Source organism: Danio rerio, chromosome 4 (assembly GCF_049306965.1).
Source record: "Danio rerio strain Tuebingen ecotype United States chromosome 4, GRCz12tu, whole genome shotgun sequence".
In the NCBI taxonomy this organism is placed as follows: Eukaryota; Metazoa; Chordata; class Actinopteri; order Cypriniformes; family Danionidae; genus Danio; species Danio rerio.
Window position 1 is genome coordinate 7010674 of NC_133179.1, and position 25087 is coordinate 7035760.

Consider the following 25087-nt stretch of genomic DNA (forward strand, 5'->3'; position numbering starts at 1 on the left):
CCACAAACAGTTTTGAACCAAGAAGATCATGACAGAATTACATGTTTGAGTGAACTGTCCCTTTAATATCATGTCTGACCATGATTCACCTCCAACAATTAGCATTGAAATGGTGTTTTAAATGAGTTTTCATTGCGTACTGTGTACTTAAACACTATATTAAATAATGCATGCTGAATAAAGCACATAGTGCACTAACTAGAAATGCCGTACCACTAAATCTGCATTTAATTAAGCATATATGAAAGCTAATTATATAAATAAATGAGAGATTGGTCCGCTGAAGAAACATCAGAAGGATATTTTGTCCAATCCTCCCCCTTTATTCCAGCTCTAAATCTATTGATCTGTGAAACGCAGGACTCAAGGGAGGAGATTCGCTTAAAATTATACAACTAATCATGAGATGAATAATGATTACACCATTTGGTAATTAAACGTCTTACAAACCATTTAACTCACTGTACGTCAGAAAGGGCCACTGGAGGTCGGAGCGATTGTTTTTTTTTTTTCATTTTTAGATGCCGTGCGAATCAAGGGAGCGATGAAGGGGGGTGGGAATACAAAAAAAAAAAAGAAATGCTATGTGACACAACGATGAAAACACGTTGATGGTTGTTAGCAGTTATCCTGCTTATCCTCTATGCTGTCAAGGCAATGAAAGGAAACAATTTGAGGAGGGAAAAAAAGCCACACAAACACCTCGTTCTCTTGGTGAAGTGGGTAAATTATATATTTAGAAAGCTCATTAGTCGACATATGCGCGGTTTCATAAAGAGAGAGAACCAGCAAATATATGCGCAGATCTGCGAAGGCTTGTGTATGTTGTGAGAGAGTGTTCTTGGCACAAATAGCTCACCTCTGTGTATCACAGTCTCTGATCAACACGCAGGTGCACAAGATGCATGCTAAAAGCCAATTTGCTGTCAACAATTCCTTTCTTATCCTTACTTAAAGGTTATAATTACCCTGCATTAGCGCTGTCAGTTTGTTGTTGAGCATGAAGGCCGGCCCAGCGAACATGCAGAGTGTTTGTACATGCAGGGTCCAAAATTAACACTCCCCGAGCGCCAAATTCAACTACACTTGGCTTTGTTCGGCGGTTGGCCGACAGCTTAAAAAATATAATCTAACATTATTTGGTTTTATTTGAACAAAGAACAAATCCGGCTGATTTAATGATTCATTCAAGTCAAGCTGGAATGTATTTGTGAGTTGAATAGATTCAAATACCACCAATACTGCAATTAAGAGTGAGGACGCCAATATTTCAAGCTTCAGTAATGGAGGAAGCATATCAGAGGGAAAAATAAAGATGTTGATTCTGTATTGATAGCAGAGTTGTTCAATTTAATTGACTCAATAGTAAAATTAGCCAAGTTGCATGAATACAATTTGTGCAATTTGAAAATATAGTCCCTGCTTCCTATTGGTATTAACATTGATTTTCCAACCCAGGCTCAGTCTGAAAACGTAGTCCAGCGGACTTTTCTGGAGATCGCGAAATACCTCCCAGGAGGTACGTATGGCTGCATTTCATTTTTTTAAGCAAACGCTACGGGGTGGTGTGACGCCGTTCCCTTTCTCGCTTGCCAGCTGACCGCTTACCTCCGTGTGGAGGGCTTCCCGATGCAGTCAGTTTGTCCGGTCAGCTCATTGTGTGCTTCGGCGGACTTCAGATGCAGAGAGGAGTTGACAAAGGCGGGTTCGAGTCCGGGGAAGAACGGTCCCAGAAACCAGGTAAGACAAAAACAGAATCCAAAAAATAAAGCGAACGACTTCATAACAGGGTGAGAACGTGGAAAAAACACGGAAAAAAAAAAAAACAGACAAGGGCTTTTCTTTTTCTAGACGGCTTTTCTAAATTGTTGCTCGGGTTTGGGTAAGTGAGCGGGCGGGCGGGTGGGTCAATCAGTAAAACTGGTTGGGTTCAGGGAAGGAGGAGGGTGGGTCAGCCGATTGGCCGGTCGCGCAGTCAATCATTCGGTCAGTCAGACAGCGGCCTCTAGTGGGTTGACGCGAGAACAGCGCGGGCGCGAACGGCACTCGCAAGAGACGTTAGAGATACGAAAAAGCGCACACAGCGGCCTCTCGCAGATTCGCGAAAACAAAAACTGCACAAATACGTACCTCCCGGTACGTATTTTGCGGTCTCCAGAACCGTCCGCTGGACTACGTTTTCAGAATGAGCCTGGGTCGTGATTTTCAGTGATGTGATTTCAAGTGGGTTAAACATTTCCACCTGCTGCGCAATAAAAAATATATACAACAAAAACTCATAACAAATGTTTTTGTTACTTACTTAATAATTTTAGTTTAACTTAAGTTAGTTGAGATGTCAAAAAAGTTAATTTAATTCAACAACAACAAAAAAATGTAAGGCATACAGAATAAAAATGTATAAATACATTGTATTAAGTGAATGACCATTTGTGTCACAACGTTACACTCATGAAACTCCCTAATAGTATTTGAACATAGAATCGATGATGTGTCTGATTTCATATAAAACACAAATTCAAGCTTATGCAAGATGCTTTAGAGCAGGGGTGTCCAAACTCAGTCCTGAAGGGCTGGTGTCCAGCATAGTTTAGCTCCAACTTGCTTCAACACTCCTGCCTGGAAGTTTCTAGTATATCTAGTAAGAGCTTGATTCAGGTGTGTATAATTGGGGTTGGAACTAAAATATGTAAGACACCAGCCCCCCAGGACCGAGTTTAGATACCCCTGCTTTAGTGGTTTTGGTTATTAAAAACTCAATGTTGCCTGAAAATTCATTTATCAAACCTTTTTGAGTTTTTTTCTTCTGTTGAACACCAAAGTAAATATCCTGAAGAATGGTAGAAACTGGTAGCCATTGTCTTTTATAGTGGAAATAGAAAACATAATTGATATAGCTACGATTCTCATGCACATCTCTTCAGAAAGGCACAGTTATTTGTTTATAAATGTGGTGTTTTTATTTGCAGCATTTACTACACAGATCCTTGTTTTTTAATAGTTAGTAAAGTATTATTTATAATTATTTTTTAAGGGTTTTTTCACCTTTTATTAGGATAGGACATTGGAGGTTACAGACAGGAAAGTATTAGGAGTAGAGAGAGGCGAAGGGTCGGCAAAGGACCTCGAGCTGGGAATCAAACTTGGGTCGCTGTGAGCACCACGGTGCTATATGTTGCCACAGTTAACCACTAGGATATTGGCACCGACTAATAGCTAGCAAAGTAGAAGTTATGTTTAGGTTTTGGGTAGGATTAGGGATGCAGAGTAAGATCATACGGTATAACTACTAATGAGCAGTAATATCTTAATAATAGGCAGGTAATAAGCCAGTTAATAGCATGAATTGTGACCTAAACTAAAGTGCTACCCTAGTAAATGCTGCTTCATCTGAAGGCATGTGCTGGAGTAACTGGCTTTACTGACAAAATGCGCATTGATAATCAATTTAAATTAAATCACCCAGCCCTAATGCCTACCAGACAATGCTGTCTTCAAAAACATCTTGTTTTGTGTTCAATAAAAGAAAAAGAAAAAATCTAACTAACAATAGTTTGGAGCCACTTGAGGAAAACCTAACCAGGAATTCTTGATGTGACTGATAAAAGTACAAATTCACGTTTATATAAGATGCGTTATGGTTTTTGCTTCTTCATAAACTCAATATTGCCTTAATATTACCAGATTAGCAAACATTTCGAGTTTTTATGTTCTGTTAAACACAAAAGTAGACACCCTGAAGAATAGTAGAAACTGGTAGCCATTGTCTTCCGTAGTAAAAGTAGAAAACATGATTGTTCATACCTGCAATTATCATGCAGTTATATGGTATAGCATGTGGTTAACAAATGCAATTGGCTGTAAATATAATCTTTATCTTATAATTAAATTCTACTGAATATTCTATTGAAATTCTATTTGATTTTAGACAAGATTTCACATAGCTTACCAGTGAATTATGTAGTAAATGCTGCTCCATCTGAAAGCACATGCTGGAGTTATACTAGAATTAGCTTTATTGGCTAAATGCACATTAAAAATGGCTTTCAATTGGCCCATTTTTTATTTCTCAGCCCTAATAGCTACCAGACAATGGTGTCTTCTTTTGTGCTCAATAGAAAAAAGAAACTAATAAAGGTTTGGAGCCACATCAGGGTGACCAAAACTGCATGAAACCATGATGTCTATTCATTTTTATTTGACAGGGGCCATTTTATGATGATGAAAGTTTCAGAAAAGCTTTTTTTTTTAGCTTTAAAAACATGTGAAATACAGTTCCACAGTTGGTGGGAAGAAATGGGTGGTAAACTTTCTCTGAATTCACCCGCTAGCCAGTAAAAAAGTGAATTTGGCCCGTGCGTGTGAGTGCATTAGTGCATTATACAGTGCCAGCACATGCTCAAACCCCTCTCTTATGTTCTTGTATCATTCATAATACTTCATGCTTTGCTCACAAGCAGTCAAAGGAAACATTGAGGTACTTGAGATTTTATTGAACGGCGGCTTGTAAACGTTGTTGCGAGGAAAGGCGTGTGTATTAAAAATCCACTAAAAGGCATTGAGCCGGACTGGAAATCCCAACAATGGTTTCCAGGAGGGCAGTATCAGGGAATGCAAACGTCTGCCGTGATGAGCGTGCCAGAGATTAGAGACAGACTCCGCCATTTACATAATGTAAAAACTCTTTTCTTTCATTCTCTCGTTCTTTCTTCCTCTCCAAACTATTCACTAAATAAATGAGGAAACTATCAAAGCGTCGGGATGTTTGATAAAAGGCAGACAGAGTGGATTCAGAATGGCCACAATACACGCGGCGAGTGGCAGCATTCAGAGGCAGCCGACTGAGGAAGGACTGGCAGAATATTTATAACGGAGGACAATGCTAATGTATTAGGGTGACACCTATACCTCCTCTAAGCCAAAAGGGAATCACATTGTGACGCTGGCTTTATCTTCTGAGGACGAATGCTGCGCTGGGAGGGTGGGGGTTTATAGAAATTTGGACAAATGTAAATGTATGGAGAACGTGGATGATTCTTCATGAGGCTGAATAGGAACAAGGATCTTATTGAATGTGACCCGTTTTGTTCGGCTTCAGTGTTTAAACATGAGGTTCATTCCCATCAAGATGGACTGAAAAAGACTGACAAACTTGTTCAGATTGGGTCTGGAATGAAGCTTTCATTGAATTCAGATATATATTGTAGTAAAGGTACAGATTTTGAAGACAAACATTTTAAAGCCCATGGATTATAAAAGTACTGTGTGTAGTAGTAACTAAATATTACCAATGGGACTTTAATACAATCAGGATTTTACAGGATTGTAAATATTCATTCATATTTTTTTTTGCCTTAGTTCCTTTATTAATCTGGTCGCCACTGCGGAATGAACCGCCAACTTATCCAGCACAAGTTTTACGCAACAGAAGCCCTTCCAGCTGCAACCCATCACTGGGAAAGGACTGTAAACATCACGTTCTGAATTTAAACATAGATTTCCCAACCCAACTTCAATTATAGAAAGAAATTTAAAAATGTAGATATGTTACCAACACAGTGGCTCAGTGGTAAGCACTCTCTCCTCTTAGCGAGAAGGTCACTGGTTCGAGTCCAGACTGGGCCAGTAGGCATTTCTGTGTGGAGTTTGCAAGTTCTCCCAGTGTTTGCGTGGGTTTCCTCCACAGTCCAAATACATGCGCTAAAGGTGAATTAGGTAAACTAAATTGGCAGTGAGAGCGTATAGGTGTTTTCCAGTACTGAGTTGCGTCTAGGAGGGCATCAGAGACTAAGCCGAAGGAAAATGAATGAATGAATGTACAAATATCATACATTATTGTACATATAGAGTGAGAAGGAAAGCAAACAAGGATCATGACAATTATTGACCCCAAATACACTTTATATTACATTTTGTTGCTTTAAAAGGTGAAGACATTAAAATGAGCCATAAAAACAAACAAATCTGAAATATCAAAAGCATTTTTTAATAAAATAGATTGAAAAACTTGGGAAAGCAAGAGATAATAATAAATAAGTAAATTTTAAACCCCCAGTTGCCTTTAGAGTCAATAAGTAATGCCATTCCCAATTCATTTTACCTTAAAAATGTGATTACCTACTGTTGTAAATAGCAGTGGTTTCGAAAGTGGGGGTTAATGAGTCAGTGGGGGTCAGTCACGAGGCAATGAGGGGAGTTCGTCACATGGCGATTTTCAAAAATATAATATATGTTATTAAACTATTAGAATTTCCATATTTTATCTATACAGAAGTAGTAAAACATAGCATTTAATAGTTACATGAAAAACAACATGCACATAAAAAGCCATCAGCCGTTCAATTCTTTTACCATTGGATTGGGGTTATTACACTAGATTAATGGCATAGCAATAGTGTTAGTTGTCGATGATTGATTTTACCACACAATGTTACATTTTGACACCTTTACTGCACTCATGTAGGTACATTAAAAATGAAAGCCACGACTGAACATAGATGATGATCGCCAAGTTGCGGTCTCCAAAATGAAACCAAGAATAGTCTTGTGCTGTATACATTCTCATTAAGTGGGACTAAAATTAAACAAATGAATAATGACTATAAAAATGTATAAGCTTGTTAGACTGTTGTACTTTTTCCTGTGTTGACAATAAGCTTGGTTAAATAATTCCTATTGGTGAGTGAGCACCGTTGTGTGCAATGTTTGTATGTTTATAACCACCTCTGAGGATGGTTCCAGCGACGTTCCAGGGACAGACGAGTCTTTGCTGAGGCCATCTTCCTGCCTAAACCACGGCGAATGAAGCTCTGCACAAGACTTTTGGCCAGCGGAGAAATTAAAATGGTCGTGCCCAACTGAGTCTGGTTCCCTCAAGGTTCTTTTTCTTCACTCCCATTAGGTGAATTTTTTTTCCCTCTCCGATGTCGCCACTGCCTCGCATGGTTCAGGATTGGTAGAGCTACGCATCGATGAATTGGCTCTTCAGTGTTTGAACCCTCAGTAATGCTTAAATCACACTGAACTGAGCTAAACTGAACTGAACTGAACTTAAACACTAAAACCTGAACCACACTGTTCCAGTTACTATGACCATTTATGTGAAGCAGCTTTGACACAATCTACATTGTAAAAGCGCTATACAAATAAAGCTGAATTGAATTGAATGGTGGTGGTCACGACTTGTTATTTGGGGGGCCGCAAGCTGTTAGGGAACCCCTGGTATATAGTAATAATCACAATCACCTCAGAGTAAGAAGGTCGCTGGTTCGAGCGCCAGCCGGGTCAGTTGGCATTTCAGTGTAGAGTTTGCATGTTCTCCCAGTGTTCGTGTGGGTTTCCTCTTGGTGCTCCGGTTTCCCCCACAGTCCAAAATCATGTGGTGTAGGTGAACTGAATAAGCAACATTTTCTGTAGTGTATGTGTGTGAATGAATACGTATGGATGTTTCCCAGTGATGGGTTGCAACTTTCGACCCACGGCTCTCAATGACATTTGGTTTTTGGCCCTCTAAAAAAATTTGCCCACCCCGGGTCTATATTTATGCTCTAGGACATGATGGCCTAAACAACAGCGTACTGCAGGACCATAAGTGTGCAAGTACCACCCATTAGTTTGCCATAATATAGCTTTTTATTTGGTGGATCTATTTAAAACAATCAAAAACATTGGATTATATACATGAAACTTCAAATGCAAAGCCTCCCTTCTTTTCTTTAGTACATCATTGTCATGTAAATGTACTCAAAACTTGAATAATGTGAACTGCAATTCATATAAATGCAATGTTTTAAGTAGCAAAGCCCAGAGAAAACTTTGAATGCTAGTTTGAACGCTTTGAAAGTGCAAAAAGCCTCAGACAATGTTGACCAAGCTTTTACGTTTAATGCAAGTGGAATTAGTTCTGTTTAGACTTCTTTCTCGTCCCGTTTCACTGCTTTTCCATTTGTTTTCTCCTAATATTTCTCTCCTGCTTTCTCCAGACCTATTTTCATTACTTAACTCTCTCTCTCCTTCTTTCATTCATAGCTTCACTCCCTCTGTTATTAGACGACTTTCTCCCTCTGTCTCGCCTGTCTGCGGCATGTTGCACCACACACACACACACACACACAGAGCTGGATGCAGACTGACAGTGCTGCCACAGGACTGATTGAAACTCGTGTCTCAAAGTTGCTAATGCTCACTGAACCATTTTATTGAAGATAAAGTAAATAAAATAGGTCGCCTTATGAGAATTCACTGCACTAGACTAGAACGATCCAGAAAACACACTCGCACACACGGTGCGCAGACGCTCCTCTGATTGGTTCATAGATTCCAGGCGAACGGCTGGGATGAGCTGTTTTCTAGAGGTATAGGAAGGCTAGGAATTTCACAAGTTCAATGTTTTTTGAGAGGCCTGGGAGAAAGCAAACGGCTTAATTTAAACTTGTTTCTTGGGAATGGCTTTTATAAATGTCCTGAAAGTAGACCTGAGAGGCATTCCTGTCAGGTAATGCAATCCAGTGTTTGCTTTGTGTTAAGCTTTTTGTTTTCATGAAAGGCACAGAGATGTTTTAGATATTTTAAGCTGCCCACAGATGGATTTTTACCATTTAGTGTTGTTTTATACCTTCTTAAGGTAAATTCATTTAATTATTTTCAGCTTAGTTGCTTTATGAATCAGGGGTCACCACAGAGGAATGCCCTTTAGCTGCAACCCAACACTGGGAAACATCCATACACTCTTATTCACACACATACACTACGGACAATTTAGCTTATCCAATTCACATATCCTTTGAGGAAACCTACGAGAGGCATAGAGAGAACATGCAAACTCCACACAGAAATATTAACTGGCCCAGTCTGGACTCAAACCAGTGATCTACTTTCTGTGGGACCACCGTGCTGCCCTTAATTTTTTTGTTCATTATTTTTAGTTTATTCCATTTTGCTTTACTATATTTGCATCTACTTCCGTTGTAATTTTATTTTAATTTAACCTGGATGTAAATTTTTTTTGGCAGCAAAGATCATTATGGGGACAAATACAACCTTGATTGTACAGAATGTTTTGTTAAAGTTTGGGAGAAAAAAAAAAAAAAAGAAAAAGAAAAAAAAAATATATATATATATACATATATATATATATATATATATATATATATATATATATATATATATATATATATATATATATATATGTATTTTACAGTGCTTTAAAAATAGTCAGAAATGTCTCCGTCAATGTTTTCACACTGTTTTATTTTGACTTTAAGTCACACAAATGCCAATTTCACATCCGTCACATCCAAAACTGAGAAATGTCACATTCATAACAAAGCTTTTTTCTTATAAATGCAAAAATGTAAGATAAAATAAAATCAATCATGTTTGTTCTATAGTAACTCTTATCCTTTCGATTAGCATTGTTTTTTTGGGTTGCGCAGTCTTTCTACAAAGTATGTTGCATGCTGTAAACTTTTTTCTGTTTTTTTTTGTTGTATGCTGTAAACTTTTTTCTGTTTTTTTTTTGTTGTTGTATGCTGTAAAGTTTGTTTGTCACATCCATAACGCATGTATATTTTTCTCATTTAAAATCTAAAATATGTTTTTTAGATTAATATTTTTGTGATTCCATGACCCTGTGGTTAGTTGTTAGTTGTTTTGGAAAATATAAGCAGATGTTTCAATATAATGATAACATATACTCTCCATGTCAATTTATGTTTTGAGATTTTACTGCAAATGTCACATCCATAACACTGGAATTGCATATATATATATATATATATATATATATATATATATATATATATATATATATATATATATATATATATATATATATATATATATATATATATATGAGCAATTACATATATACACATATATATATACATATATATATACATATATACATATATATATATATATATATATATATATATATATATATATATATATATATATATATATATATATATATATATATATATATATATATATAACCCTCCAAAACCCATTAAAAGTTAATAGCTGAAAATGTTGTCGCATGAAAGCCCACAAAAAAAAAGATTTATTCCAATAAATCCAGCAACTGAACTTCAAGGTTTATTCTCAAAGACGAAAGAGTATTTTTTCTAAGATTTATTGCACAGTTCCACAATCACTTTCAATAGTAACGCGAATAAAAGCAAGGCACAAGTCTAAATTATTTCTCTCCATCACATCAACATTAGGGCCCCAAATGCTGCCAGCAGAGCTTAACTTTCATTTCTCTTCACCAGCAGAAATCATAAAAAAAAACGCTCTCCAAGAGTTTCATTTAAAAGGACTTGACGGAAACAGCTGGAGAAGTACAAGAGGAAAAAGAAAAGGAGACAGACAGGAAAGGCGAGCGAAAGAGATTTGAAAAGGCTTCACAGGTGAGGTGGGCTGAGGGACACCCTGTCTGTTTGGTCTCTCGCAGAAAGAAGAAGGGCATGTTTATGCAGACGGATTCTCTCTCACACGACTCCCTCTGGCTTCGGCACTCCACATCACTCCACGAGCCTCAGAATCAGGTAGTGTGACCACACAATTGGCCCAGAGGCACGGCTTTCATGAGAGAGAGAGAGTTACAAAAGTGAAGCGCATGCCATGGAGAGAAATCAGACACTCTCAGATTTGGCAGCACGGTTGCTCCGACACACACATTTCAGCCGGAGAGCGACATGTGCCCTGAATGGGGTTGCTCTCGTCCCAACAACAAACACTTTTATCATCTATCAAGGCAGGTAAGCGTGAGACAATTTGATTGTACGGACTTGCGGTTTGTGGCAGGGAAGCCAAATACCAGGCTCTAGTACCTCTGCTTCCGCAGGATCACTTTTCAAACCACGATCAAATTATGGTGAAGAACAAAGCGGTTGGCTTGTATCTTTTGTAGAAGGCTTTTTTTTCCTGTGAATGGAGGCCAGACAAAGCGTTCAAATGGAGAAAGCGTTTCAAAACAGCGCTATCAAAGCGTTGCGGGGGAGAACTCTGTTAACGTATAAGATTTCCTTCTTCTGAGGAAAATAACATTAGCTGTTTATATGAACTATCAAACATAAGAAACACAATGAAATCTTGGACGTCTTGTGAGAAGAATCACTTTTTATTAAACACCCACACACACAAAAATAAGACTAAGCTAATTTAATCTAATTTACATTTAAATGAATCCTTTTTGTGGCCAATTATTCACATAATCTAGAAGTCTTACAACTCCACGGGAGGCCGGAATCCTTCATACTTAGTTGCTTCAAAGCCTCTAAATAAATTGGCTGCAAGAAAACCAACGGCGGCTTCCATTGCATACTTCATGTCATAATCCCAGTTTAGTCAACTCAATTGGAGTTGATGTGACAATTGTCTGAGCATACGCTTCTAATCTGTCTCAGGCTGTTTAATACACATTTCTAATGACAAAATTGGCAGAAATTGACTCACAAATTCATATTCAAACTGCATTCGTAATCCAACCATGTCTATTCTAAACCACAATCTATTTCATGACCACACAGGGGTTGCGAATGTACTCAAGGCGACACACGGGGGGACCTGACAGCATGAGACCAATGCATTGGGCATGATCACCTGCTAGCAAAACTCCAGTTTAACTCCTACCACCTGCACCACGGGGGTCAAACCTGTGTCAGACCTCTCTGATGTCAAAAAAAGAGCGTCTTGTTTCACCATCGTCCCATTACCTGGAACCATTCCAGCACTTACAGCCTCTCCACAATAAACCATGTAGAGCTTTGAGTATCAAACTTGCTGGATACATACTGAAAGACAAAAAAGACCAGGTAGAAGTCGCAGTGAAGGACACTGACTCTCGGCCCATTCAAAAGGCTGATTAGCATAGCACTCCTGCCGGATCAATAACCTCATTGACTCGGTCTGTCTCCTCTATCAGGAATGATGGCAGACTCTCTTTTGTAACTCTATTCTCAAGGCAACAGTCTATTCTCCACAAACCCTCACTCAATTTTTCAAACGGCCCTCGATTTGTTTCCTTCTGTCTCACTGTCTTTGAGAATGTGAGTAAATAAAGCTGTCTGCATGCCACTGAGGAAGATTAGCATGTTAGCTTTTCGCTTTATCTGCTGCTGAATGCCTGGAAGAGAAGAAATGAAGTCTCACCATCATGCTAATTTTACTTTACAAACCTCTTACTATCATGCTTAAGAAAAAGAGGTGCGAATGGAAAAGACAAGGAGCCACTCGACCTCCAATTTGCTCAAAGCATGGCTTTACAATCCATTACCAAACCTTAGCTTAACGGGAATGTGGAAAGTTAGGAATCAATCCCCATCCCTCCCAAAAAAAAATCCTTCTTTCAAATATGGAGACAAAACAATGAAGCGAAAAGATTTGAAGAGGAGAAAGACCACAACCATGAAGAACCAGAACCATGAAGTGAACCTTTGATGGCCTGAACTTTTTTCCAACCATCCATCACATAAAAAAGTCTTAAGTTTAAAATATTCGAACGAAATGAGGGATTGACCAGTGACCTGATCCCAGGAGCTGCTTGGGTTCTGGGGGTTAATGGGGGATAAAGATTAGGAGGAAGTGGGCTTCGCTTCATCTCCGTCCCCAACCACCTTCCCGTTCCAATCCCAAATCAGCCACACAATGAGACCTGCCAATAGAGATGAAGCCCGCTTTCCTTTGATATCCTTCCGAGCACTCGGCTCCGAGTGTCCAGAGCAAAGCTCCATGGAGGTTTCTCTCTACTCCGGGGAGTGGAAGAGCTCTCTCTGAGCCATTTTAGATGGAAATGACAGCCGCTCTACTAGAACAAGAAATCAATTTCCAAAAGCGAAGAACGCAGTAGGCCGTCCATCCGAAGAGTGAGCAATGCTATCCCTCGTCTTTAAACTCGGGTGAGATATGCTTAATTGCTGGAGATTTTATAATGTGTGTGCATTGGCTGTGTGAAGTTGGGCGGCAATTATACTTTTTTTACGCACTAATCAGAGGACTTCTGTTCCAGAACAGATATGCTTTAAGAGTTCATCTTTGAAGATTTAAGTGGATACTCGTCAAATTAAAAACTAATATTCAAATCTCTTTTAGGTGTGGAGAGAGGAGCCGGGTTTTGCTTAGCCTCGTGAGGCAGTGACTTCTGGGGATTTCAGCCCCTGCCTGAAGCCAAGCCACCCAACCTCTTTAGCAAATGCAAACTTTAATCAGCCCTGGACCTCAAAGGCAGAGTAATAGTTTGGAAAGACTCACTGATGGATGCTTCTCTACAGACTTGAGCGCTGAGTTCTGCAAATCGGCAGTAAAGTGTGAGCTGTTATTGCTTGCACTATATGAAACTTTTTTAGCTTGGATTAGAAATATTAATATGAATATTAACGTATAAGTACTGATTGGATGCTATCAAAGCACCCACATTTGAAGTGCCTAGCCAACTTCTGAAGAATAATAAAGACATTTCTCTGCACATCGATTATTACAAAAGACACTTCACTCAAACGATTGATTAGCATCATCATTTACTTACCTTCAGGTTATTGCTAGGCCCACACGGAATCTGCGCGCGTAGAATTCCGCAGATTTTCCGCAGAATTCCGCAGGTTTTTTACTTGAGTAAATGTGTAAATCGGAATTTATTCAGTTTTTATTCAGTAATTTATTACTTTTTATTTAATATATTAAAGTGTAAGTTATGATACTCCGCTGGATACTCCCAAAATAATTCAGCAGAAATCCGCAGATCCGCAGAAAAAGCAAAAACTGTCCGCAGATTCCGTCTGGCCCTAGTTATAGCTATTGTACAATGTAAAACCCAAAAAGTTAAGGTAACTCAAACCATATGAGGAAACCGATTGCAACTAACCATTTAAGTTAAAAACTAATCCTAATGAGTACTGTGAACGTAATCCATTTGAGTAAACGAAGCAATTTGAGCACAGTAAAACCAAATAAATGAAGAGAATCCAAACCATCTGCGTGCTGTAAAACCCAATAAGTTTAGACAACTCAAACCGTTTGCGAAAACCAATTGCTACAAACCATTTGAGTTCACAAACTAATCCAGGGGTCACCAAACTTGTTCCTGAATGTCCGGTGTTCTGGAGATTTAAGCTCCAACCCTAATCAAACACACCTGATCAAGCTAATCAAGGTCTTACTAGGTATACTTGAAACACCCAGGGAGGTGTGTTGAGGCAAGTTGGAGCTAAACCCTGCAGGGACACCGGCCCTCCATGGGCCGAGATTGGTGACCCCTGAAGTAATCTGTAAGAGTACTGTGAACTTATTTAAGTTGAAGTAATGAGGTATTTAATTAACTCATTACACTGAGATCAAAACTCTTTTCAAATGAGTAGAATTAACCTTCAGTAAATTTTGAGTTAACTACACTCACTTCATTTGATTCATTTGACTGTTGGGTGATACACTGTGGCTAAAATCAGAAGCTATACAAACGAATGGCCTAAACTTGCCTCTTCCGGTATATCTCATTTACCCATCGCAACTGTAGACCCCTGTCTGGCAATGTCTACATCACTAATGACAACGACCACCACCTCCGTCACATAATCAGTGGTCACATTCTCACAGACGGCAGGATTCCATATGCGTGTTTTCCACTTACTTGGTGACTAAACCATCATCGAGGCTTCAAGGAAAGGCTGGGGGAGCCAGACAACATGCTTTAAACGTTTACCTGCTGAGTTATGCGGAGCAATACATTTATCTTGCCTTCATCTGCCTTTAACGTGAAACCCGACAACCGTCAGAAACTAAGTGGACTCTCTCGACTATCATGATGCATCAAGAATCTTTAAGAGATCCCCGGACTCCTCGTTATTAACACTCCTCTCAGGATGTGGTTGATGGAATATATAATGGAAGTGATTTTTGAGAGGACATATCAATTATGGCCGAGACAGACAGACCGAACATGCAAATGAGCACTTTAAAGATTGCTTTTACTTACCACTTTTGCCTTGGTTTCAGAGTACTCCTGCTGCGCTGTGAACAACGGCCATACCAGGTCTCATCCTGACCAACACAGAATTGAAACAATCTGTAAACATACATATTTTTTTTTTTCCTTAAGGCATGCATTTTTTTACTTGCCACCATTTCGAAAGCTATAGAGGTGGCAAGACAGAAAGAAATGACAGTATTGTCGCTGATATTTAGGGAGACTTCAATGCCAGACAAGGTTTACTGTTTGTGTCATGCGAGAGTTTTTCATCTCCACTGCAAAATAATTACAACAAAGTCTGTCATACTCTTTCAATACGACAGGTCAATCAAATAACTGGATGTGGGCTCGTTTCACGTCAACGTGCCGCAGTTGCGTACGATCACGCTCTCGTTTTTATCTCCTTTTCAAAGAGTGCATCTGCCAAAAAGATGAAAGTGTTGACAGAAGTACAAGAGAAGCTATGTTTTTCGATCTTACCCTGAGGGGAAACTTTCGGTTGATGTCCGTGTTTGTTTGGGAGAGGCGAGTCCAAGTATGAGAGAATCTGTCAAAAGAAAAGAAAGAGAAGATATTACACCTTATTCAGAAAGCATTATTTTATTCAATAGTGCATTTTTAAAAGCACGCCGATACCTTTATCTGCGTTTCAGACTGACACACATCACACTCCGAATAATAATATGCATCAGAAATGAGGGAAAATGTTTTGCCCTGGAAACAGCTTGCCATGCCTGGCAGGTTAAAACTAACCGAGCATAAATCAAACTTTCCATCGAGGCTTCTGCCTTTTTTTTTTGCTGACACTCACAGATATGTTCAACTAAATGAGCATGTGCAGCTCAGTTCACCTCATTTTTCAGAAAAAAACTGCAAGTTGTAACATATTTCTTTTTTTTTTGAAGAGTACAGTTCACTTGTGAAGCTACAGTATGGAACACACACACACACACACACACACACACACCAGCCGAATGGCTTCGGATTCACTCTCTCCCAGAATTCCAAAGACCCCTGTAGGCAACTAACAGCTTCAGGATCCCGTGGAATGTGCTCCCTGAACTGTACCAAAAGAGGAGGGGGTTTGCTTAGGAGAGCATTTCTGCAAACACAAACATACCACTGCTTTAGCCGCCTGTGTTTGAGGAGGTGTTACAAACTCAGACGGAGTGTTTAGAGGAAATCTCGCAAACGGTCTATTAGCCCGAGTATTATTAATATACATCTTCCGCGCTTAATTACATGTACAAGTATATGGTGTTCATCATTCTGAAAGCACGGCTGGTTTAGGAGCGCAAATAGTGTATATTTAAGCTTGCTAGCTCAGTCAACATTTGAATTATCAAAAGTAAGACCGTTCTGTCTGCACTTTTTTATACGAGCGCATGTGTACACAAACTCAAGAAATGAAAAGTGATATAAAACAGCAGTAATGCTCCATTCATTTTCAACCTGCCTCGGAGTTTGTGTTAACACCACAATGTCTCTTGGCTGTGAAAACTCACCTTTTAAATCGACTTAGCGATGTTATTAGTTTGCACGACCTCTTCGTGACAGGTTTCCACAATGGCAGACCCGTTTCAATTGGAGATCTATAAATGCTATAAAATTGCATATACATACTGCATTAGTGGAGGCTGTCCTAATGCCACTGTCTGATATTTACATGAAGGCTGGCGTTAAATTCAAGATAAACCGTTTCGAATCAAGGGCAGGAATACCTTTCTGGTGCCTCTGCTGGGTATGCAGATGAAAGAAGACATTATGCGAACAAGTCAGATTACAGTACACAATCATTTTGTACCTTTTCAAGTAAATACCATCCCCATGTTAGGAGGTGGAAGCCACCACAATATATTTTGACTGAGGGCCGAACGCCCCTTATCAGCAATAGTCAAGCGATTCAGGCCCCCTGAACAAAGATGAGTCTTCAAACTCCCTCCATTCATCAGTGGACGTGTAATTACCCCCGGTTCACAGTCTAGACGTTACCGCTTTCAGGGTATTTAAGATCCCCTTTGCAACATGCAGCATGCTCGCACCCAGCCCAACGTTAAATCTGCGGCAGATAAATTAGCGAAGAATGCAAGTTAAAAAAAAAGAAGCACGGCCACAATGAAAGGAACTTTATCCTCCCTGCTGCTAAATGAGATTTCTTTGAAATGCAGATCAGTGGCGCTAGATTAGTGAATTTTAGCTGCTGTCAACATCATAACAAAATACAAATGCGATTGTTCGTCTGGGCCTTATCTCCTTGCTTCCATCTGCTTCTTCCCGTATTTACTCGGGTCGATTTACTATGCAGATCTAAATAAGACGCGCTCGCGGCACAATGGCTTCTTAAGCTTCTACATCAAGGTATTTGAGAGCGCCGTCACATGAAAAGCTGCCCCATCAAAGGCACATCCCTAATGAACTTCCCTATCACCGAGGGACGGTGCGGCGCTCAGGAGAGGCTCGCAGAGAGGCGCTAAATCACAGGAAGGATACCTCGGCGGCCCGGGGAGATTAACACACAACGGGGACCCTCAAACAGGAGGCCGTCCGAGCCCAACCCGGGGTGGCTTGCGGTTCAGCGGCAGCCAAATTAAAACTGCCAGGTAGGGGAAGAGTGGCGTGCACATCAAGGTAGGACGGACGCTTACGACAACCAGTGCGGCACGCAATTCTGCGTTTGCCACAACGATGACGGTAATCTTCAAAGCCGAGGAATAACCTCTAATTTCACGCCGTATTTGTTGCATCCTGCGTACACAGATGGGATTACAAGTCAAATCCCACAACTTACTTGCAAAAAGCGTGGTGGGCAAGAGAGAGGGAACATATATAACAGGGAGACGATGCTTTTTTAGTTATAATCGACATGCACCAGTGGTTTACAGAGGGGGGCCGGGGCAATTAGCCCCAGAGGCTGTGCACACTCTGGACCAGCACATGTGGCTCGCAGTCGAGCTCTAACATCACGGCATGATGAGAGGGCAATGGGAATACGGCGGTGGGGGTTGAACAAGAGCGTGTGCCAGCCACGCGTGTGCCAGGATCCAACTTCCGCTTCACATAGAGGCCAAAAAAAAAAGAAGGTAAATATGTGGGAGGGGCCGAATTCTCCATGGAGGCCTTTTCGGAAAACATCCTCAGCATCCAGCAGCCCTGCGGTCGTGCAACACAAACCGCAGTTGTCTTTTGCGTGTCTTTCCCTCCTCCCCTAGCAGTCTTCGCCCTGCCAAGTGGGCTCGATGCCAGTCGCATTTGCAACCACGAGGGACCGTTGCCTTTTTTTTTTCCTTGTTTAATGAAATGACAAAACAACAGATTTACATATGCAGAAACAGGTGTTGTAACAGGTTTGACTCCTCTTGACCTAAAACGTGTTGCGTGGGGGAAAACGAGGGAGGGGGGAAAAACAGGGAGGAAAAAAAAAAAGTTTATTAGCAACAGCTGCCTGGAGGGTGTTTAGGCTCTGATGGGCATTCAAATCTACACCATCTGCCTTGCTGGTTGCCAGAAGTGACAATCTAAATTAAAAACCACTCATCAAATATCATAAAAATAAACTATTGTATTGCTGTGGCCATATGCTGTAAGTGGCCCTATCAAAGACAAAGAGGGAATCAGAGGGAGTGTAATTAACCCTTGGCAGTCTCAAAGACATCCCTCAGCATCAATCACAACAATGGCTCCCTAGCTATTCACAAACACATAGGAATGTGAACAGACCCTGATACACACACACACACACACACACACAGCTAAACTAAGCTAAAGAATAATTGCTTTTTGTTGTTGATATTGTTTTTTGTTCAAAATATAATCGTGTTATTGACTTCCATTTTAGAGTTATTTTAGATTGCGCTATATATATATATATATATATATATATATATATATATATATATATATATATATATATATATATATATATATATATATATATATGATTGCATTTTTACATTTTAGCATGTTTTTAAAGCATGCTGTTCAGTGCTTTGCTATTTTGACATATGCAATAGTATGTATTATTATTAATTATGATCATTTATTGTTTATTACAAGCTATTATGAAATTTGAAAATGAGAAATTTAGCCTTAATAAAATTGTTTTTAGTAAGATCATGACAGTAACCCAAGAAAAGTGGCACTAGAAAATTTAAAGAATCTTGAAAAGTGGACCAGTCATAAGGATTCATTTTTGGAAATTGAGATCTACATCATCAGAATGCTGAACAAGCTTTCTTTTAATATATGCTTTGATATAGAACAATACTTGTGTGAGATGCAATATCTGGAATAGGAGGGTGCAAACAAAATCTATTCTTATCAATGCAGATTATTACTCAAATTTGAAGATTGATATATAAACAGAATTTGATCACAAATATTAAGGGGAACAAAAAAGCCATCCCACTTCTAATATGCATTTTGGCATAAAGTCTTAAAAAGTGTAAATTTGAATTACTTAAGTTTTTGTGTTTTGTTAATAAAAATTATTTGTGGTTTCTTTAGGAGTACGGTAATGTTTACTAGCAACACTAACACTAGAGTTAAAACATGCAGAGTTAAATTCTCTCTGTAAAAGTGTTGAATTGTCACTCTTTACACTAGAGCAGATTAACAAATAACTCCCAGTAGTGTAGACCAGTTATTTTTAACTCGATAGGGTTTAAATATAACTCATTTATAGTGTTGAACAAGTAACTTTTTTAAGAGTGTTATTTTAATTCTGATAATATTGGGTCAATATGAACACTCATTTGGAGTTGATTTTAACTCTGTTAGAGTTGAAATAACAATGTCAATTTTACAGTACATAATTCTTGGATATTTAGCACGTCAATGAATGATTGTCATGCTCATTTATATGCTGAAAAATTGAGAAAGTGATATGAATGACTGTTTTCCTCAATATTTATGATGACACAAAAAGAGGGGTGGGGCAGGGGCTTATAAGCTTTTAATGGCCAGGATATGTTTTGACGTTCCCTGACATGGGGGTGCAAAAATCTTTCTTATCAATGCATATTATTAATCAAACATTAGGTTTGATATATTAACATAATTTGATCACAAATATTAATGGAACAAAAAAGTCATGCCATTTTTAATATCCCATTTTGGTATAAAAGTCTTAAAAAGTCTAAATTTGAAGTGCTGGCTGTTATATATTAACACATTTTGTTAATAAAATGATTAATAACATTGAAATATTGTTTCTTTTTTAGGAGCATTGTAATGTTTACCAGCTACGTAACACTAGAGTTTAAAAATTCAGAGTAAAATTCTCTCTGTTAAAGTGTTGAATTTTCACTCTTAACTCTGGAGTCAAGGAACAAACAACTCCCAGTAGTGTAGACCAGAGTTACTTTTTTACTTGATAGAGTGTAAATATAACTCTTTAATAGTGTTGTGCAAGTACAAGAGTGTTATTTTTACTCTGGAAATATTGGGACAATATGTTCACTCATTCGAAGTTGATTTTAACTCTGTTAGAGTTAAAATAACACTGCCAATTTTGCAGTGTGTCATTCTTGGATATTTCGGATGCCATTGAATGATTGCCATGCTCATTTATATGCTGAAAATATATGAGAATGAGATATGTAGTATACACGTGGCTATACTGTACACACGTTTAGATATATTATCCATGGTAATGAATGTTTTCCACAATATTTATGATAGACACATAAAGGGGGGTAGGGAGGTTGTAAGTTTTTTAATGTCCAGGATATGTTTTGACATTCGCTGAGATGGGGGTGCAAAATATCTATTCTTATTAATGCACAATATTAATCAAGAATGAAGTTTGATGTATTAACAGAAATTGATCACACATATTAATGAAACAAAAAAACTCACAGCATTTTTAATATGCATTTTGGCATAAAAGCTTTAAAAGTGTAAATGTGAAGTGCTGGCTGTCAAATATTAACATGTTTTGTTAATAAAAAGTCATTAATAATATTGAACTTGTGATTTTTTTCAGGGGCATTGTAATGTTTACTATACACTAACACTAGAGTTTAAAAAATTCAGAGTTAAACACTGGAGAAAAAAAATTGGAGTTAAATTCTCTCTGTTCGAGTGTGGAATTTTAAACTCTTCACTCTAGAGTCAATGAACAAACAATTCCCAGAAGTGTAGAACAGAGAGAAATTTTTTTTAACTTGATAGGGTGTAAATATAACTCAATTATGTATAACTCAATTAAATATTACTCAGTTAAGTGTTGTACAAGTAACTCTTTTATGAGTGTTATTTTAACTCTTTGGGACAACATGAACACTCATTCAGAGTAAAAATAACACTGCCAATTTTGCAGTGTATCATTCTTGAATATTTAGGACACCATTGAATCATTGTCATGCTCATGCTTAATGAATGTTTTCTACAATATTTATGATAGACATATTAGAGGGAACGGGCTTGTACGTTTTATAAAGCTCAGATATTTGTGCTTTTTACATTAGCTTTTAAATGTGTTATAGACTTAAGTCTCATGGGGCTGTAATCTGTGATACCGTTATATGCAAGTGTGTATGCTATGCAAAAATAGATATCCATGGTTATTAAAAACAATATATTTTTTGAAATCCCAGAAAATAATACCAGAAAAACAAGTCTACAAATTGACATGGGCTCAAAATAATACTTTGGTTCATATTCACAAACACATTACCCCAGAAAACATAATTTGTGTAGCAGGTCCAAAAGAAATATTTAGCCATTCAAATATCATTAAATGTCAAATGCAGAAATCATCTGTACCTTTAAAACAATAGAGAAGGATGAAGGTCAAACACATTAACTCAACAACAACATGAACAAAAATGCTTGAAAACAACAATTCAGGCCAAAGAGGCAAACTAAAAATATCTGCTGTGCCCTTGTCAGAGACAAAGGGAGCATTAATTTGCCCTGTTATTATTTAGAGAGGGCAGGAGGAACAAACCTGAGCCCGTCGTGACCCTGCCACAGTGTTGCAACTTGTTCTAGAGCAATGCCAGCAGAAGGCAGCACCATATGCCCGCAGCCTCAGGCCCGATGCTCTTTCTGCAGCCTAATACGCCTGTCAGGAGACGTTACTGTCACAAATCCTCTGTTTTTCCACAACGTGTCTCAAATAAACAGTTTTTTTTCCCCATGCTAACAGAATCGTCCTCAGAGATTGCACTTGGAAGGTCAGTGTTGGATATTACTGTACTGACAGCATGTATGTTTTAAAGATTTATGTATGAGCATAATAATTATCAATGATCTTGCTTGTTGGCTTCTTTTATAAGAAACCATTTTAAATGAGCACTTTATTTGTGCATAAATTGGCTTGTTTGTCTGTTTATTTATTGCTACATCAACAATTTATGGCAATACTACTATAGGCAAAAACTTATAGCGTAATAATAATAAAGTCATAATTTAATAAGAAATTACTATATATGATTTTTCTGTCCGATATGTGGTGATATGCAGTAGTATACTACACATGAAAAAAGATTTAGAGATATACATATCCAAAGTAATGTAAGTTTGCCATGATCTTCATGACAGACACATGCGCTAATGATCAATAACAAAAAATTTGTAATTAAAATATTCTCAATACCTATTTTCCCTGCCCCTGGCTTAGTTATAAATGGAAAGCACAGAGAAAATATGGATATTAATGTTTCATTTTCTTTCTTTCTTTCTTTTTTAATGAGCACTTTATTTGTGCATAAGTTGGCTTGTCTGTCCGTTTATTTATTGCCACATCAACAGTTTATGGCAAGATTAATATAGATTAAAAAAATGCATAATTATAACAACATCATAATTCAATAAGAAATTGTTAGATTTGATTTTTCAGTCCGATATGTGGTGATATGCAGTAATATACTGCAAATGGAAATACAGTATGTATATATATATATATATATATATATATATATATATATATATATATATATATATATATATATATGCATAGTAATAAATGCTTGCTATGATCTACACGACAGACACTAATGATCAATAACAAAATATTATCAATTAAAATATTATCAATACATATTTCCCTTTCCCTGGCTTAGTCATAAATGGAGAGCACAGAGAAAATATGGATATTAATGTTTTATTTTCTTTCTTTTTTCTTCTTTTTATAATTATTATTTTTTTACTGCTGTATCTTTTGCATATTTGTATTTAGGTATTTGTCTGTATTGCTGTGTAGCCTAATTTGTGTAAATTTTATCTATAATGTTATTTTATTTATCTTATTATTTTATTTATCTTATTATTATTATATTATTATTATTATTATTGTGTGTGTTTTTCCCTAAATATTGTTTTTGATGCAAAAATAAATCATTTCAGTGTTGGATTCAGCGAGAAAGAAAATGTAAACTCATTTAGTTGTCTGCTAATAGATTGAAACAGTTGATGTGTTGTTATTCTGTGTATTTAATACAGTACCTCTCTAACTAATATGCATCAATAAAAACAGAGATGAACTGAAAGATTATCAATAAATTTATTTGAATTATTCCTGGGGATACATTTTTAAAAACCTCCATCAAAGTACACTCTCAGTACAGAAATCACATTTCTCATTCTGATAACATATGTTTTTCAAAGAGGAAATCTTGACCGTGGTTGCATGTTGGCGGCATTTGTGCAAAAGTAATTATTTAATTTGTGATGCTAAATAGATGCTAAAATAAAAGCATACACAATTTAGCATCACAAAAGCTAGCATCAAATCTGTTTGCACACTCGTCACAGGCCACAGGCAAGTTTGGTCCGAGCGGATCTGACCTTGCCGTTTACTACAAATGATGCCCCTTTACATCTAAAAAGCTCAATAAATCAGTGCTCTCGGCCAACAAGACCCTGTCATGCCTTCAAAATGCACAGAAACGTATGACAAAACATATCAGCGCTGATATTATCAGTACAATTAATAATTTCAAGGGCATTTGTACTCCAAGATAAGATGCTTATGGCTGATTTAATACCTCTCCATAAAGGTCATGTGATATGGTTCATGTGAAAGAGCGCCGTCACAGTTAAAAGACTAGAATTGGGGATTATACACCATGTTTAAAGCAGAAGAAACGCAGTTCTCAGTTATCAAACAGACCGTGCAAAGGTCTAAAGTGTCACAACCTCAGAAACATATCAGTCAATGCATTAAGCATTTAAATAAGCATCATAAAAATCCACAAAGACACAAAAAAAATGATTTTAATACAACAAAAAAAGCATTTGTGGATTTCTAAGAGGTGACCTTGCACTCGGCGTCTTAGTTACTGAAGCACAGCAAACGTCATTAGGGTGATGTGGGTAATTACAGCACATAAGACCTCTTAAGCATGTAATACAGTCTTTTATCTGGAGAAGTCAATCTCTGCGAGGCTGACAGCTAGCAGCATATGATCCCGGTAAACAAATACTTTCACGCCGCACCAAAGTGCCATTAAAGGCCAGAACTGTCAACACAAATTCCACTCTTGCGAGAGAAAAAAAAAAAAAAAGGAGGAGGGAAAAAAGAAATTGAAAAAAAAAAGAGACTTGATCACCTCTGGTTGCCTTAACGTGCATGGAGGTAGCCATGGAAACGTTTTCTGTGAAGTTAACATGGATGCAAACAGAAGGCTTTCCGGCTTAATTGCCATTAGAGTTTTATGACCCTGTTTAGAGACGTATATTAAAGCACACACGGGGTAATACGTCGCTTATGGCGGTGACGGGTGCTAACCTTTGCCTCTCTGAGGTCGTTTTTGTTTTTTAACACACCCAAAATGTGCCTTTTTTTGCGGTGGTGACTGGCAGATGCAATATGAAATAAATGAAAGAGAAATTGTGTGATTTCTAACAGTGGAATTGTCACACTTACTGTATATTACTGTCATTATGAATAATACCATCAGCTACAAGAAATGTTGCTGCTGTAATGTGAACAAGAAGTAACCTCTGCCTTTCTAGGGGTTGTGTTTGTCTCTTAACACTCTCTAAATGTGTGCTTTTGGACAGTGGTACTGGCAGATGCAATCTGAAATACTTCAAAGTAATATTACAAATCACTCTTGTGATTTCAGACAATACAAAGGTCATAATTACATTACTCCAAATCTGAATATAGGCATA

The 25087-nt window shown here is 37.9% G+C and overlaps 1 protein-coding gene and 1 long non-coding RNA gene across 5 annotated transcripts in view; one reads left to right on the forward strand and one right to left on the reverse strand.

Moving 5' to 3' along the window:
- foxp2 (forkhead box P2) overlaps positions 1-25087 on the reverse strand; it is a 147703-nt gene that overhangs the window by 117185 nt on the left and 5431 nt on the right. For 2 of the 4 annotated variants that reach the window (XM_073946064.1, NM_001030082.3), the window contains 2 exon segments: positions 15446-15512; positions 14972-15036 (listed from right to left, as the gene is read on the reverse strand). The gene's annotated coding sequence lies outside the window, so the exon portion shown is untranslated. 4 annotated transcript variants of the gene reach the window in all.
- LOC141381581 (uncharacterized) lies at positions 10393-13497 on the forward strand. The gene is made up of 3 exons (XR_012401809.1): positions 10393-10550; positions 11535-12902; positions 13096-13497. It is a non-coding gene; the product is annotated as an uncharacterized lncRNA (long non-coding RNA).